Consider the following 14,866-nt stretch of genomic DNA (forward strand, 5'->3'; position numbering starts at 1 on the left):
AAGTATCAACTTTTCGAAAAAATTGTAAAGAATAAAAAGTGCTTAAAATGCATCAAAGAATACAAAGTAATTTTTCCAAAACTGAAAAAAATTTTTTTTTAATTTTCAATAATTTTGCATAAACAAATTTCCAAAAATGTTAGCAAAAACATCTGAAACAACTCCAGTATATTCCTTGATGAATTTTAAGAACTTTTTATTCCTGTAACTTTTTTGCTAAACCTCTTAGTTCTGTAGTTAGAGCGCCCGAAAGATTTTGAATAAAATTTTTCATTCCGGGCGCCATTTTGGATCATCCAGAAGAGATTTTTAAACTCAAAAATTGGTCTTTTTAAAGCTGAGATGCCGAGGACACTTTTTTGCACTTTTGAGGTGACTGCACAACGATAAGTAGAAGAAAAATGGAGTTAAAGAAATTTCTTTTTTTCATTTTTCGAGTTTTTTTTTTGCTTTAATCTCATTTTTGAGGGTTAAAACATTTTTTTCCTCATTTTAACAATGATCATTCGAAAGATCGATAAAAAATCTTCAAAACACATGTACTAAAAAAATTTTTAGGCCGGAATTGATCCCCTCTAGAGAGCTCTGAAATAAACGGTGAAAAATGTGTCCCATGGGCGTTAATAGGTTAAGTGAACCACTGACGCGGTTACTTAGGAGAGGACGACGTTAGGAGTGGGCGGCGGAGCAGAGGGACACGTTTGAGCAGATTCGCTCCCATCTTGCTCCCACACTCACTTATCCGGATTTCCAGGATCCATTCATCTTACAAACGGACGCTAGTTCGGCTAGGATTAGGTGCTGTTTTTGCGCAGAAGGTCAAAGGGGTCGAGAATATTATCGCATTTGCGAGTCGCGCGCTCTCCGACCCCGAAAGGAAAATTCGAAATATTCAGTGACCGAGCAGGAATGCCTTGCGGTAGTGTGGACTATCAAAAAATTTAGGCCGTATTTAGAAGTCTACAAATTTTCGGTGGTGACCGACCACAGTAGTCTGCGTTGGCTCCAAAATTTGCGCAACCCCACTAGATTAGCCCGTTGAGCGCTCGAATTGTTGAAATACGACTATGTGATCGTACACCGTAAGAGAGCCTTTCATTATGCCCCTGACGCCTTGTCGCGAATTTACGAACACGAGACGAACGTACTGATGGCTGCCGCGGCCGAAGTCGAGGCTGGATAGCAAGGATAGGTGGTATATTAAGCGTTTCCGGGCAGTAGAACAACATCCTAAACATTTTCCGCGATGGAGGATAATAGGAAAGCAGCTCTATTTTAAGCAACCTCGAGCTGTCGTATCAGAATTAATGGAGGATCTAAATAAATGGAAGCTAATGTTGCCGCGGGAATTACGAAGGGAAGCGCTTCGAGAAGCACACGATGATCCGAAGGCCGGTATCTCCTCACCGATAACGAAACAGAGTTCGTTAACAAGGAGCTTCGCGGGTTTGCGAGAGATTGCGGGATCGAACTAGTGACGACACCACCGTATCACTCCCAGGCGAATCCGGTAGAGCGACTGAACCGGGTGCTGAAAACGATGATTGTATTATATTTGGAGCAAGATTATCGAGAATGGGACCGACATATTAAAGACTTTATGTTCGCTTATAACGCCGCGTATCATTCGTCTCTGGGCACGTCACCCGCGTTCTTGAACTTTGGTAGAGAATTAGAATCGCCGCGAACAAAAAATTATTACTATCGCCGCGTCAACGAACAAAATTTTCAAGCAGGAGATTATATATTTATGTTGACCCACGCACCTCTTAAACTTGCAGACAAATATTCAAGTCCTTACGAAATTCTTGAATTATTTCGAAATGGCAACATTCGTATACGTATTCGAAATTCCTCCAAAATCGTGCATCTAAACTGATAACGCATAAGTCGTTCTACAGAACCAGGCTGAAACATGAAACCACGAAGAAATAAATTTTATGCTCCGACGAAATTTTGTCCAAAACACCCACAAACTTGTAGTTGCTGGTATAGAAGGGACATCTCTTTTTTTCCAATAAGTGTGTTGATTATGGAGAGAAACTATAACTTTCAGCACGCATATAATTAGCAAGATGATCAATAACAGCCTAAAAGGCGACGAAAGTAACAACAACTCCATTGTAACTAGTCTGACGTACTTTCAGACGCAAGTCCGAAAACGAATGACTTCGGTCACAGACTAAAGAATCAGTCAGTCACGACTAGAAATATAAATTCAGAGATGTGATATCATTCACGATTCAACGTGAAACTTATCACGCAGAAGCAGAGTAGGTAATGAGAGTGACGCCTCACGAAGTATCAACGACGATTGCATCAGCAACATGTTATCTATATAATAAACAATCCTCTTAAACGTGCTACATCAAACAGGAACAAATCCTTGCCAAAGCGAATTATTCAAAAGTTCACGGAGAAAGAAGTTTCACTCCGATGATATATTGATATTTTCTCAGAGTTAATAGCTTTTAATCCATCAAATTCCCGCTCGATTAGTCTTCTGTTTTATAGCTTGCATTCAGTGTAATGATTAATTTAATACTGAATCATTTGGTTGTAAGATGAAAATTTCAGAGCGCGTATTATATACAATTTTGGAAATATAAAATTAAAATTTATCTCATTCCAATCGTGAAAATAGTTCAAGGAAAAAATGATGTGGGATTAATTGCTGGAATGAGAAGGTACGCATTGTATCATCACTTAAGCCAGCGACACACGGTGCTTGTTTTCATGCTGGATTGTCTGCTGGATGGAAATACTGCGTTCTGGTTAGTGCATTTGCATTGCAAACATGGATGACGATACACCAATCAGAACGCAGTATTTCCATTCAGCAAGCAATTCAATACGAAAACATCATGTGTTGCTGGCTTTACTTTCTTTTCCTTTTCTTTATATCCAAAAAAAATTATTATTATTATTTGCAAGATTCTATGGTGGGCTTCTTAAATTTTCTAGAACTAAACGTCAACGACCACTCAAAGAGATAAAAATTCATCGGCGAGTACAATAATTTTTGCACCTTCACGATGTCTCATGAATATATTGTTACGTCCCGAGGTACCCCCGGAACTCCCTCTTTTTCCTCCCTGATTCTATCACTCTTCTATTTCGCTCTCCCTTCCCTACACTCTTCTTTCATCCCGGCAGTCGCCTGTTGACATCGTACCGTTTCTTCCAAATTATAACTTTAGTTGTAGTCCCGACCGTATCGTTGCTATATTTCGTTTCATTAAAATAATTCACACCTTCTACTTACCGTTTTTCGAGCTTATTAAATTCAATTAACTTAGATCCGGCAGTCACTGCCGCTGAATAGCAGAAGTATCATTACGCACGCTGACCACCACATTCTAAGCAATAAGAATCACTCCGAGGATCAGCCTTGAAGGCTGTGACTTATCAGCGCGCGAAGGCCTAATCCACCGTTCGTCGTCGAAAAAAAAAATCTCATAACTCCCCTCATTGTATTAAATCTCTAAATTGATGCGATAACTCTATTGCGCCACCGATCATGCCCGGTGTACGAAATGAGTTGTATTATGTGATTTTTTTTTTATTACGTACTACTTAGATAAACTAGATTTTTCCGCTCCGTGAGAACGGATGTGCATGATCCGTTTCGTGCTCTATCTTTATAAACCTGAGAACACCGTGGAACACCAAGTCCGTTGGCGTTCCCACCAAAAATGCAAGCTACGCGGTTATAGAAAAAAGAGGGAGTCCAAGACGAACATATAAATAAGGGCCCCGTCTTTAGGAGAAGCCAGTACCAATTATTCAGCCAGTAACAACTATTCAAGCAGTACCAATCATTCAGTCAATACCAACTCTCAGTCTTTTAACGTCAGTGCGGTCTGCAAACTCTACTGACTTCGTCGTCAACGAGTCAGTCGCGAGTCGGAGTGAAAATTCTCTCAGTGTCCATCTCGTTTCAAGAAAAGCACCACAGCCAAGGTGATGTGACGTTACCAATAAAAACAAACGACGGACGAAACTCTGCCCTGCAACCAGGCTCCTTCTTTTCTCTACAACAAGGTAGATGCTCTATCTATTGAATAATACCGCCGATTTCGTGCGCACAACCGACTTCATAATTTATATGTTGCCATCTCAATTTAATTTGTTCGAATTGCGCGAGAACACAATAAATTATATAGTTTATATTGTCCCCATTAATTTTGTTTCCGTTTCTTTCTCGAATAACCCCTTTCATTCCGGGATTCTACCACAGAACCACGCGTAAACCTTCCCGCCTTTCCCCGCCCCGGCTAAGAAGCCGCTAAGCGTGACGGAGCCGCTCCCGTCGCGCGCGTCCCTATCTACACGGGACGTAATAATATGAATAAATCCTGAAACGTTAAGTTTTTCTTGTTGATATCCCAATATATTTGATACATAAATTTCTTTCAAAAAATGGAACTGTTCACACATAAATCACGTTTGTTGTCGCAAATTAATATATACTATATAATGTTATACTAATATACTAAAAAAATTATATTATTATAAATATCATGAACATAATTACATTAATTATAATATTAATATAATTATATTAATATCATAACTAATATAACTAATATAATTGTGTGTTTACTCGTTTATAATTAACACATTGCATGCGGGTATATTTCGCCACAGACTTACGCGTGTAGCGCGCGTTTTTTTTTTTTAATTTCGCGGGAGTATTCAGTAAAATCGCAATAAATCGATAACTACTTCGTTTTTCTCAACAAAACTTTTTTTATTTTACACTTAAATATATGCTCCACAATTATTTTAAAAAAAACGTACACACTTACAATGCCCATCGTATTTATACGATACCCGCTCTTCAGCACAAATCTACTAAATACGTACTTTTACGTGACCCGCGCTCTAGTGACAGACTGCAAAAAACGTAAAAGTACGTTTCCCGCATGCAATGTGTTAAACGTCATGGAACGCCAGATGTTCCTCGTAAAGCGAGACCACGAAAAATCGACATAAGAACTGACGTAAGATTCATCAATTATCTGAATCAGATAGATTTAAAACTGCAGTTGATATTTACGTTGAAATATCATCAGATATTGATAAAAATATAAGTGTTAGAACTGTCCGACGTAGATTGAATGAATTTCAATTACATGGACGCGTTGCTAGAAAGAAACTGTTCATATCAGAAAAGAATTGTNATTGTCTCGTTTTATTTCCCCGCGCGAGCGTAACAATATTATACACGATTAACTACACATTTTAACTATATAAATTAAAATAAATGAGACGGGACATTCGTAAAGTATTTACAAATACAAGAATGACGAAGAATGCAGCGAGGTACGAGGTTCGCACCATCCACATGACGAATCGGTAGTGCTCTCTGGTTACCACTCCCACAATTGACAAATTGAAGAATTTAATACGTTAATCTTTTCAATGTTTGCCGATTGTTAATTTATTCTCTACCACAATATCTGGCCAAAAAGTGACCATGTGATGCGCAAAACTACGATTGTTTCTTAGCCGAACATTACAACTTTCAGTATCCTAAGATTCATTACGTTTATACAACACGTTTACGTTATGTTTATACAACGCTAATCTAATTTAATAACAACTGTAATTAGAATTCCTAATGAACATGTCATGTAAACAGTTCTTTACATCAATATTACAACATCAGTTGTTGTTAGTCTACATCTATTTTCGAAGAGATGTAGATTTATAAATCCAGATTTAAAGAATAAACGATAAAATCATTTTAACAGTTACACAGCTAATCTAGAAATATTTAAACAGCCATATTTGTTTCTATTTATCTTATAATGCATGCTCGTATAGTTATATGATTTTATAAGAATGAATTCTATGGTAATCTTTACCATTAGAGATTAATTAACACCAATTCGTGTAAACAAACATAAGTCTAGAGAAATTATAATTACAGTTGAAGTTATAATTACTAAACAAGATTAAACGTTGTCGTCGTAGTTACTGTTTTGGCCTAGGCGATTATAACTGTTGCATAACTATTATAATAGTTACAAAATTAAAATGTTTTTAAAACGGTTCTATTGATGAACGTTGCTTTATATTTAAAAGAAAAGTCATTCACCGTAGGAAACCTTTGTTATCTTCATGTTCCGCAAACGTTTTGATGTTTGCCATTAACAAATCGTCATAGACCAGAAATTCATATAGGATCAATCTTGAAAAAGTATTGCTGAGACATTTGTCGTTTAATGGATCCAAAGTGACGATCTTAACTGGGATGTTCAATCTTTGTCGAGCTGTCGGCGATAATCGCAAGAAACCGTATTCCAACGAATATTCCACGATGTATCCATCTTCTAAAAATATAAAATTAACATATAAATCGTGAAAAATAAAAATATGATGAACATTTTTTATGTGTTTTAAGTAAATACAATTAATCATACTCTAATTCTCATTGATAAAATCCGTGATCATGTATTTTTTTGTACATTTCTCATAAATTTAAATATTTCAAAGAATGACTATGTATTTTTTTGTAAACTGTTTCTTAATTATAAACTACTAAAATATTATCAATGTTTCCACGAGATATTTGAAAAAAAACATAATATTTCGCAAAATATAATATTATCTTATTAAATAATGAAAAAACAAATATATATCATCAAATCAGGAAATATATATACTGTTTCCTTGGTTATGTTTAAACCATTTCAAAATATACATAATATACTTTGCTGGAGACATTTACCTGCTCTAGCTGTTTTATCAGCAACTGATGCACGATCTTTTAATGACTGTATAATATTAACTTCACTTGAGCAATTCACATCAAGTGCTTCCGTGGAATTACCCTCCGTTTTTGTAAAAGATAACTCTTTATCAGGTAGTTAAAATATATTACTTCATTACTAATTTAAATATCTAAGGTTCTAACTGAAGAATACAACTAGTGTAGTAAGAGTGAGACTAAACGTATATAAATTATTCCTTAATTTATAAACCGATAAAATATTACAACCTCCATGAAATATTAACTCCAAACAATACTATTCCGAAGTACATACTGTATTATTTCATTAAATAATCAATATCTTCAGACCAAGAGATAAATATACTGTTTTCTTAGCTATGTTTAAACCACTCCAAAGTACAGTGGATAACGGTCGGTTCATCATTGTATTTGTTGTACTTAGATTAGGATTTTCTACCTCTCCACTGTGGGACTACATATAATCATATCTTGCTCAGGTAATGTTACATTGACGATTCTTTTCATCGGAGACATTTATAGCATCCTGTTCCTCGTCAACAGCCAAAGGTTCAATATTTATAAATCTGTTATGACAAACAAATATAAATTAATTATGAGTTCAAAAGCATATAGTTATATATTCTTATCAAGTCTTATTGATACTGATCTATTGATACTTGTATTATTAAATTATATATATGTACAACTTACCTATCTCTGCTTAATATTCCCAAAGTGCCAGTTAAATCATTAACTTTCTCTTGCCTCAATTTTTCCTCTTTGGCATAACTTTTTTCTATGCTGTAATCATCGCCGCCATTCCTAAGAATTTCGACTCTCAATATATGGCCACTCATCTCTTATATGCTCTAAACAATTAGTTAGTGCTCGTGAAAATACTATATGGATACAAAGCCAATACAAAAAATGCCACTATAGCCTGTGAAAAGAAATTATGAAGAATATTTTATCAATATTTGCTAGTTTCTTATTTTTTATTTTAGTTTTATGCAAAATATTTGTGATTAATATGAGTATTTTAAGCAATCAAGAGTAAAGTTTAACATACTGCTGATATCTAGGAAGGATTTCATTTTGGAGAAATTCTTAGTAGATTTTCTTATTACATGTTAGATGCATTTTAAAATATATATAAAAGAAGCATGTGAATCTTTACACACATTCACATTTGTATATATCTTCAAAAGAACGATACATTCTATAAATCTTCTGACAGGCCTTGGAAATGTTCGTGTGTAGACTAGTGCCACTTTGATAAATAATGCATGAAATAATTTATCCCGCACATTAACCAGTGGGTTTAGATTATTGTTATTTCTAGCTATATTCATGTTATTGTTATTTAAAACTGGTCCTATGACACCAGCCAGACTGTGAATATGTACCGCAGTGCCGTTTTGATTGTTAGGTACAGCAACTGCAGCACCATCTCCTTGTGGCATTTTGAAATATTACATAAAGTGCTTCCACAAAATAATAATATTCACCAGTGAAATTATTTATATATATATACATTTGATAGGAATAAAAGAATTTTCTGAAGACTCTATTTATTGGTTATTTACGCTCTCGTCATGTACCATACGTTATTGCAAATATTCATGTATTTGTCATTTGTCACTTATAATTGTTGAAGCAAACATCTTGAAACAATTAAAAATGGCTCATTAGCACAAGGTCTGTTTGTTTTCGCTGTACCGCTGAACTAGTGCAATAAGTTGAAGCTAGACAAGTATATGTTTTCTCACTTCAACTTATTGCACTAGTTCAGCGGTGCAGCGAAAACGAACAAACCTACAGACTCATCGAATTAGATTTTCACAAATTCATTTATGGGTTATAATAAAACATGAAAATGTGCAGACAACATGCTCTCTCTTTGCAGATCTCAAACTTTACGACACAATCTCTGCAGATTCTAGCAGAAAGTACTTTCAAATCGAAATTTTTCTACTAACACAATAGTCTTGCGGTCTGAATAGTACACAGTTCATAACCTATAAGTTCCACATCGACGTTTAAACTTTCCCGAAAACGAGGTAGAAAGGAAACCAACAGAGATGTCACTTTGGGAATTTATAACTAAAAATAACTATGCGAATTTTTTTCTTCTAATGAATACGTTCGACCAGCACAGAGTGTCGCGTATAAAAACTTGTACGCAAACAGTGACGATGTACATTATTTGGTTACGTAATTTTCCAATTGAAAAAAAGAGACAACTCACTCATCGACCGTCCAATTAAACATCAATTGCATTATTCCTTTTTACGACGCACAATAAATACGAATGACACACACGCAACGGCGATATTAAGATATGTTTTTGGTGGTTTTCAAAAATAAATCTAGCACATCATAACTCATGACGAAAATCGCGATAGAAGCACCAACGCAACAATTCCAGCGATACCGTTCCAACTTCCGTTAATAATGTTATTCAAAATTATGTCGCGAAAAAGTCGCGTGCTCCCTTCATAAATACGATACTCATGAAACCGTCACTTTGTCGTCGTATATTTTGATGTAGCATAAATCGTGTTGATTAACCCGACTACCACACACGAGCAGGTATACCAACCAGTTCGCGAGGTGAGGATTTGGTGAAACTTACGGAAAATGCACACGTCGCGTGCGACGTTCGATGCTCACTGTCCAATGAGGGAACCCACATACCGGAAATGAAAACCAAAGTTCCTAACCAAATCAAGTTCTCCTATTGGGCGTCCAAACGTCACGCATTTTCACGCACAGGAAGTAGTGTAAATTCTCCATTAACAGGTTTTTATAAAGCTAAGCCATTTAAATTCTCGTTAGCGCTACAGCAGCAACACAGTGAGCAGTGTTCGTGGAGTTCTTGAAAAAATATCGTCGATACATATCCTCTATGTATTATCGATGTTATCATATTTTGTACAGAATAAAATCAAACTTTCTCTCTTGGGATACTGTATCTATCCATTTATTTTCCAGATACGCGAAAATATTTTTCTAAATTGATGTTAACCCTTTGCACTCGACGGCTCCGGAGCGGAGCCATTTAAAATTTGTCTTCAAACTCTTCAAACTCAAATGTAAATAGCAAGAGCGGAATATCCTATACACAATAGTTTTTACGATTTATCTTTGTCCTTATGTTATGAACTGAAAGTTATTTGCATTGTCTCCATAGCGGAGCCTTCGAGTTTGAAGACAAATTTTAAATGGCTCCGCTCCGGAGCCCTCGAGTACAAAGGGTTAATGTATATTACCAAAATGTATTCATCATTGTCGCCACAAGCCACTCTCAGTTCAGAGTTAATAACAATTATAAATGAAAGGAACATTTTAAGTACGTGAAGCCATATGAAAGGTACATTTCTTTTAAAGACTTCTCAATATAGTACCACCTAAACAGCACAGGATATCCCATGAATGTTCTGCGGACATCCTGTGGATGCCCTTAGGATATCCTCAAGATGTTCTTCAGAGATCTGTGTTACCTGGGTATTGTCTTGCATTGTAACATTTCTAGTTTTACGTGCTTTGAACGAGAATAATGAAAGGTGCGCAGAAATAAAGGAGAAAGCTTTAAAATCACAAGTTATTCAAGAAATATTAACTACAGAGGTCATCTATTTACGACAATTGGAAATCTTGGTAGAGGTAAATTTCAATGTAATTTTATTTACAAGTTATTTATAGTTTTATCATTAACGTATGTGTTTCTTCAGTTTTTCTTGCAGCCTATTCTCGAAAAAAATTTACTAAATCATCCACTGTTTATCACTCTATTGGACAACATGAAAACATTGTATAATGTAACCAGAGAATTAATAACAGGATTAAAACAAAATCCTGACTATATCGTCGAAGTATTTCACAAGCTCGCACCATTCTTCAAGCTGTATTCGATTTATGCTTACGATTATTGTTGCGAGCCACACGGTACATCCATGATACGTGCGATTCACGTGTTCTATGTTGTCGCTCGCGAGAAGTGATTGTCTGAGATCAGCCGACAACAGCGTGTCGGCTGTCGCTAGATACGCGCGTTATTTACTTATATGGTGTTGTTATTCTCGTGACTTAATAATGCGAGACAGAAAAGAAAGCGAAACATCCTCGAGAACTGCTGGTCCCGGGACAGTACGTTTCTGCATAGCTCGTGACAGGACGTATTCGTGATTGTGCTACGCATTGTCGATTGCTCGTCGTCAATCGCAATTTATCTATTGAAATACTTTCTTATAATAACTGCGTGCGGTATTTACAAAGTTTCCCGAAGGTTATTGTATTTGCGTTCACACTTTCGGTTCTTGTAAACATTTCTCAGAGTGAGTGCGTCGCAGAACTCTCACGCGTGTGTTGTGCCCCTTCAAAGAAGCAATAAACTGAAGAATTATTGTGTTATTGTTCATACGCCGTTGTGTTATTTTGAATTCTACTTTACGCTCTCAAAAGACTCTTGTTAACGTGCGCACAATTACACACAAGTACTAAATCTGCTATAGGTACTTATCGAATATCACGAGAATTTATTGATCTTTAAATGGAATATTGAATTTTTTTTCAAAATTAACACTTATATAAGGATTACTGATTAATTGTTTTCAAATAAGTCAAGAGAGAGATCCTGCCTTCAAAAAGTTTGTATGTGAAAAAAAAGTGCTCAGACGTATAAAATTCCAAGCAAATCTCGTTTTCGTCCATTTTTACAGGTTTAACAAATATGTCACAAGTCACACCTGCACAATTAAACAAACAATAATTAAATGGCACGAAACACAAAATTTCGTTGTCAACATGTCACACTTCACACATATAAGTACAGCCCATTAAGCGCGATAAATGCTTCAAAGTGTTTCTCCTTCTTGCTTTTCTTTTATTCGGGCCTGAAAAATAGATGAATAAAGAAAAACGCTTTGTAGCATTTATAGCGATTGCTGCACGCACTCTATTATTTCATTTTTTGTCGTTCTGAACTACAGGGTGCGGCAGCGTAACTTCCGTTTTCAAAATTCAATAAAATGTATTTTATGAGGCACATATTTTTTAATTTTTTTTTATAATATGTGACGATGCAAAATATTACCCGTCACTCAGGCGGTGACCTGACCGAGGGGGAGCCGGGGCCCGCGCCTTCTCGCGGAAAGAGGGCGGCCGAGTGCCGAATTTTGGTCCTGTGCGCCGTTTGCGCACAGGACGAATACCCGCGGCTTTAATGATTCTTTTTTTTGAGTGGAGAAACCCGCGAGCCAGGACAATGGACGAAGGGAAGAGCTGACGGAGAGGAAACTGGAAAGAGATGTGGAAGGACGGGGAGAGATGCGCAAGGGCGGAGGAACGGCAACGAAAAGCGGGATGGCTACCTTGCGAAAGAGAGGCGCAAGGTCCCGCGACCCGGTCGTAGATCAGGATCCCGCGGTAGGCCGCCCGGGAGTCCTCGAACGACTGCGAGCCCTAAAGGTTGCCGGATTCCGCCCCGAAAAGAGCAGACGAAAAGGCGTCGAAAACCAGCGGTAACAGACGCGAGGTCTCGCGAACATCCGAAAAACAAATGATTCGGCCGAAGGAACCAATCGGGAGCCGCGTGGCGCGGCGATAGATCTCTGAGGCGGTTGCTCACATGAGACGAGACGAGCGAAGCTCGTCACTGTGCGGCCCGCAGGCGTGCGAAGCGGAAGTGCGAACGAGCGAACGAGCGAGCGAGCGTGCGAGAACCCGGACCGTGGCTGTGTCCAGGAAGGAGCTCCAGGAGAGGAGAGGCGAGCTTCCGGTGGCGAGCGGGTGAGCGAGGCATCATACAGTCGCGGGCTAAAAAGTCGAGTCGCAATTGATTCCGGGGAAGTAGTATTGCGAGTAAATTCGAGAAGTTGCCGCCGCTTCTCGGCGGCAGGCAGAGTCGTGACTACTCCCGGAAGTTGCCACCGCTTCTCAGCGGCTAGCAGGAAGGAACTCGATCGTCCTAAAACAGTGCCGGTCGCACAGTCCGCGCTGATTCGAAGTCCGAAGGCGTGCGTACGGACTCGCGCGTAATTAAGTTGATTGTGCGTAGGGACTGCTGCCGGCGGGCGAGTACGTCGGGGAGTACCGACCCGGCCGGGGCAGCAACTACTGCCGGGAGAGAGACCCGGCTAACGCCCAACTTAGGACCCGGAGAGATCTGCTCAACGGTTGCCGGGCAAGGGAGCTGAAAACGCGACGCGAGTCAAATTAATTGCTGCCGTCGAACGGCCTAGATCCGCCGCTGGAAATTACGTCTCGCAGAACAACTGGCGAGACACGCTCCCTTAGAATCCGTTGCCGAATCTCCCGGGGAAGGAAGCGAAACCGCTGTTTGTAAGCAGGCTAACCGAATCAAACGTTATATCCTGGTCGGTTCAGACGCGGAACCGATTGTCTCACATGACCGCTAGATGATCGGATAACATCTTCTTGTAATCTTTCAAACTAAAATTAAAGCTTTGTCATTTGTTATTTTTAAAACGTCTTGTCGAGCTTATTTATTTCTCCCGGCTCCCTTCCGACGGAACGGTACATATCGAAGGAGCGCGACTAAGAACCACGACGCTCTCCGGCGCAGAATCGCACGGGATGCGATTCCGCAGATCGTTACTACGAAAAATCTGAGCCTGCCAAGGCAAAGCCGCTGCCGTTTGACAAGCGGGAGCGAAGTTGACCACCCAAGGACGAAGCGCGGGAGGAAAACTGGTTACAAATGTAGGTAAACATCTAAAGTTTTATCTTACATGGTTTTGAAAATCATATCCGAAAGGTGATGCCCCCCATTGTCTATACACTGGGTGAATTCTGGCGTTTGTCATTACTCTTTCGAGCATAGCGACGGGTATGTTGGCCGTTTCTTCCCGAATGTTGGCCTTCAGGTCTTTTAGGGTCTTTGGACGGTTGGCATAAACGCGGGATTTCAAAAAATCCCACAAAAAAAATCGCAAGGGGCCAAATCGGGGGAGCGAGCTGGCCACTCCAAATCACCCCTCAGGGAGATGAGTCGTCCTGGGAAGTACGAGGGCGGTTCAATAAGTACCCGTGTTAGACGACAGAGGGCGTTCCTAAGGGAAGTTGATGTTATCATCGTGTGCTGTCATCTATCAAACGATGGCAAAACAAATTGCAGACTGATTGATAGGTTAGTTTGGATTTGGCAGCCATTCGAGTAAGACGTGTTTCGTGATTTTCGCTAAGATGGAAAAAGAGCAGTATCGTTCAGTAATTCGCTTTTTGATTTTGGATGGGAAAAAATGCGAGGAGATAAAAGCAAAGTTGGATGCTGTTTATGGGGACACTTCGCCATCTATGACCACAATTAGATATTGGTTCAACGAATTTAAATGTGGGCGGACATCCGTTTTTGGAGAGGAGCGACCAGGACGCCCGGCAGACGTGGTTACCGAGGAAATCATTCAAAAAGTCCACGACATGATTCTCGCTGATCGACGAACGAAAGTGCGCGAAGTAGCAAAGGCCGTAGATGTCGACCGGAACGACAATTAATATTTTACATGATAAGTTGGCGACGAAAAAATTGTCGGCCCGATGGGTGCCGCGATTGCTCACGGTGGACAACAAGCGGATGCGGCTGTTAACTTCGAAGCAGTGTTTGGAGCAGTTTAAGCGAGGTCCGAAGGAGTTTTTGCGTAGAGTTGTCACCGTTGATGAAACCTGGATTCATTATTACACACCAGAAACTAAGCAACAATCAAAACAATGGGTTTCTTCCGGTGAATCTGCTTCAAAGAAGGCGAAGACGGTCCCATCGGCCGGAAAGGTCATAGCGACGAGTTATTGGACCGCTTCGACAAAAAATTGAAAGAGACACGGCCGCATTTGGCGAAAAAGAAGGTGCTGTTTTACCACGATAACACACCAGCACATTCATCCGGAGTTGTCGCCGCCAAACTGCATGAATTGCGTTATGAATTGCTGCCGCACCCCCCGTATTCACCCGATCTGGCTCCCTGCGACTTTTTCTTGTTCCCTAACATGAAGAAATGGCTCGCGGGAAAGAAATTTAGCTCAAACGAGAAAGTCATCGCCGAGAAAGAGGCGTATTTTGGAGAGTTCGACAAATCCTATTTTTTGGAGGGGTTAAAAAAATGGCAG

The 14,866-nt window shown here is 39.1% G+C and overlaps 1 pseudogene; it reads right to left on the reverse strand.

The window, feature by feature from the left end:
- Positions 1-5,192: 5,192 nt before the first annotated feature.
- Positions 5,193-9,346, reverse strand: LOC106740585 (annotated as a pseudogene).
- Positions 9,347-14,866: the final 5,520 nt, after the last annotated feature.

The sequence above is a fragment of the Dinoponera quadriceps genome, unplaced genomic scaffold (assembly GCF_001313825.1).
Source record: "Dinoponera quadriceps isolate SergipeBrazil2010 unplaced genomic scaffold, ASM131382v1 scaffold549, whole genome shotgun sequence".
Classification (NCBI taxonomy): domain Eukaryota; kingdom Metazoa; phylum Arthropoda; class Insecta; order Hymenoptera; family Formicidae; genus Dinoponera; species Dinoponera quadriceps.